Raw genomic sequence first — 4,458 nt, 5'->3', positions numbered from 1 at the left:
GAAGCGAGCTAGGCCTGCTAGGCGCTCCTACAATTTATAATTAACAAATTTAATAAAAGTACTCCGGAAAAAAATTGTGAAAAGTAAATGATAAAATTTTTGTATTTTTAATTTTCTCGAAACCTCCTGGTGCCCGTTGTAGGATTGAGGCCGACTAGGCCTAGTCGGCCTATTGTGTAATCCGGCTCTGGAAACGCTGCAAACATAATTTGGCGCAAATCTTCTTCGCTAGTGACTGGCGTCTTATAAACTTTCTCCTTTACGAATCCCCGCAGGAAAAGTCCCAGGGAAGTCGGTGTTGAGGAATTGTACCACACCTCTTTGCTGGTGAGGAGGCGCGCCGTCATGCTGGAACCAAAAGACACTGTTCCAACGCTTCTGCAACTTCATTCTGTAGGAAGGCCAAGTAATTTTCCCCATAAGGCCGAATCGGTAGAAAAATGGTCCAAAAACGCGATCTCCTAGTAGACCCGCCCAGACGTCGATGCGAAATTAGGACCTGATTGTGGTGAGGAAATTCCCAGTGCGGATTTTCATCGTTCCAGATGTGGTTGTTCTGTCTTTTAATGAGAATGAGCACTCGTCGGACACGAAGAGCAAACGGAGGAAATTTTTATTTGCATCGACCACTTGCAAAAGTCCAATCTAAGTCGCTTATCGTGCACCATCGTGAAGTGCCAAGGTGGAGCGTGGCACGGTATGGATGAAAGTTATGGTTGTCAAGGACACTCCAGACATAATACGTTGACAAGTTCAAATCGGACCATGTCATTCTTATACTTGCTCGAGGGTAGGCGACCAAGTAGAAGATGACTGTGTCTTCCATATTAATGTTATGAGGTCCCCGTCCGCGGAATCTGGGATTCACGTTGCCATCATCTTCCAAGTCAAGAACAGCACGGAGAATAGTATGGTGATCTGGTCGACTGTCAGGATAGAACATTTGAAATAACTGACTTACTAGACGTGCGTTTTGATGACCATCTTCGACCGCTGTCACGGTTATAACGAGGCCAACTTATTTACTGAAATACATTGAGATAATGATTTTAATATCGGTGACTCCGCACTTTAAAAAAAGCTTTGGGAAATTCAGTTGGCATAAATTAGAAATTTTTGTAGACTTTTACAACCACCTTTTTTAAATTTTGTAACACTTTCGTAAACTGTATTTTTTCCTTAAAATTGATTACCAATTATTTTAAAAAACGTTAATTTTTTGCAATCATACAAACATTACAATTTAGATAGGTTTCTTTTTAAATTATTTGTGAAAGTACTAAGGCCACCTATTACCAACTTGTAATCCCAGTGACAAATTAACCTATTCCGACCAACTCATTTCATTTAAGGTTTTCGAGTATGCTCTACAACTTGTTCGTTGACAGTTTTCGTCTACCCCCTAGCGTTAAAAAAATAAAAATTCCAAAACCTTGAAAAATTTCACGATTTTGCTAACATTTACAAATAACAACGACCTTCCCCGATAGTGAAAATTTCACATTTCTAGGTAATATAGGTTTTGAGCAAAATGCCTCGGGCGATAAAATTAAAACACCCTGTATTGTAACTGCTGACAATCTTGACAGCGCTTACATTTAATCGTTCGACGTGGAGATGTCAGGAGAGCGAGCTCAACTTCATTAACAAAGGAGGGTTTTCGAGGGGGAAGCCAAAAAACATTTAAACCTTTTCGGAATAAGCAGGAAGAACTTAGGCACGCATTAATAATGTCAAAACAAATTTAAATTATTTTGAATTAAATTTCATTAGTTCTTGAAAGTATTTTTCCTTGAATTTTCATTGCCTCTGGCACCGTTTTTTGCCCCTTTTCATAAATACGTAGAATTGCAATTTATGATTTAAATCAATGATTTTTCTAAAAATCAGTTGATTAATTAACTACTTTGTGCATTTCGATAACACTGATGAATCTACTGACCTCAATCGCTGCCTTAGCTAACGCTTTCGGGTAACTGTCCAGTCCTATAACAGACACGCGTGTTTGTAAAGCCCAACATCAGTTCGAAAAGGGCAGAAGCTAACTCGCAAAAAAAAAAGATTAGCGTTATCGTATTCACCGAGGTATTCGCACGCCAGGAGTGGATAAGCTGCAGACTCGCGGGTAAATATAGTAGGCAGTTACAGTACAAAATAATAATATAATACAGACAAAATTCAGAATATAGTAAAATAAAGTAATACTGAGAAGATATAGTAAAAATACATAAAATAAGAGATTACAAAGTGGTTTGCAGGTGGACACTTAAGGGGGATCGAAATTTTTCGTAGTTAGTAATTGGGAAAATGGTTTGTGGGAGTGCATTCCAGTCACTAATAACGGAGTGTCAGAAAAAAAATTAGCCGTCGAGTGGTTCTCGCGCGGGTTTGACTAGCTTGAGGGAGTTACAAGGATTTGTTTTAAATTTTGATTGTTAAACATTAGCAGTTTATATTTTTGAACGACAAATATTTTAGGTCCTAGATTTCTCTAGGCCCGCAGCAATGTTTAAGTTCAAGGGGAAAAGTTGCTCTTTAAAGGCCTAGGTTTTTTTCTGCCTGTCCCCCTTTAAATTAACTTAGTGGAGCACAAATACCCTGGTGGTAGGCCAACCGCTGAACACGTTGGCCTAATTTAAAGGGGGACAGGCAGAAGAAGACCTAGGCCTTTAAGTGAAAAATTGGTTTATAACTGTTAAAATGAAAATATTGGCTTGGGACTGGAACGAAAAATTAATTTTTTGAGTTGCCAATGTTCGAAATTCCCATTGTTGGATAGTATATTTACCACGAATTCCCACACCCCTATTTAGCCCCACCCCAACGAAAAGCCACGGAAAACATGCCTTAAATTTCAAAAATCTCTGGAAAATGAATTTTTTCAAATTAAGTTTTACTGAAATTACAATTTTTGAACATTTTGGTTGTTAGTCATACATTGAGTGATTGTAGTATTAGGAGTCGCCTCATTTATTCACGAAGATACTCAGCTCTAGTCTCTAGATAATTTTGAGCTTTCTATTTCCCACAATATGGGAAATTTCGCAAAATCTGGCAACACTGCTCTTCCCCCAATCGAAAAAGTAGAGGAAAAATTACTACACTACGATACACGTATTGAATCGAATATTTCTCAATTCGTTCAATAGATGGCGGCTGCAGCTCGGCAGCGTTCTCCTTTTGTCAAAAGCTTCAACTCTTGCAGCTAGACCAAGGCTAGACACAAGGAACTAGTCACGGCATTTGACTACTAAAATAAATTTTCTGACTACTAATCGAAATCTGGGGGCTCACTAGTCAATTTGACTAGTAAAAAATTGACCTAAATTATAATAAATCATGGCGAATATGGCGTATCATGAATTAATTATTCATCAATCCCATTTTATTTAAAAAAGTCACGTAACTCAAGTGATAATAAATTCCTATTTTAATTCTGACGGGTAAAGCAAAATGTTGACTGTTATTCTTGTTTTTATACCCCCATTTTTAACCCCACTAGTCAGTGACTACTAAAATAAATTTAGATAGGAGGCTGACTACTAAAAAAAATATCCTTATGTCCAACCCTGAGCTAGACGTGTTGCTACTTGCTACAAATATTTCCACTCATGATTTCCAAGAAATATTCTAAGAATTTAACGCAATATAATACACGTTTGGAAAGATAGTGGAAGTACACTTATCTGTAAATTATATTAACCCAAACTGTTTGAGTGACATTTTTAAAACCAACAGTATCAGAAACGCTTTTTGATAAAATGCCGTGGACATAATCAACTAATAATCGAATATCATTTTAGAAATAATTAAACCAAATAGAAATATAGATTATCTTTCACGGCCCAATTAATTCAACAAGGTCACGAACATCTTAGAAATCTAAGAGCTGGTATAACCAAAAGTTTATTATATATTACGGCTCGAAATGTATCCTAACGATGAACAATGTAAAAATTACACTTACATGACAGTTATATTTGACAGTTGTAATATGTTTACAAAGTTAGTATATAATTTATTTAACCCTATATTATTTTTTCTTCTGAAAAAGTAAGAAACACAAATTAGCAGGACAGGAAGTTTGATACTTATCTCGTAAGATACAAGTATGCTATTCTTTTAGTATTGGGTGCTTGCTCGTAGCGTCGTAGCTAAGCCACGCCTTGAAACGGCCGCTGTGACATTAATTTGACATCACAGATCACGAGGCATAACGCCACACGATCCTGCGAAATAATCACGTGACCGCCATGGGCGTCTTAATGTCATGGCCGACCGAGACGCGTTACTATGCCAGCGAGCCCTTGCAACACCCACGTGCAAGCTACGAATAAATAATCACCGAAAGAAAATCGCTTTACAAACGAAATTTTGGTCGTTGGATATTCGTAAAATTATACAGGGTGTTTCAATTTGAAGGAGTTGTAGGGGGTGAGTTGAGAAGTATGTCTTTTT

This window comes from Leiobunum rupestre, chromosome 6 (genome assembly GCF_980474605.1).
Source record: "Leiobunum rupestre chromosome 6, qqLeiRupe1.1.hap1, whole genome shotgun sequence".
NCBI lineage: Eukaryota > Metazoa > Arthropoda > Arachnida > Opiliones > Sclerosomatidae > Leiobunum > Leiobunum rupestre.
This window is presented reverse-complemented; position numbering follows the sequence as displayed.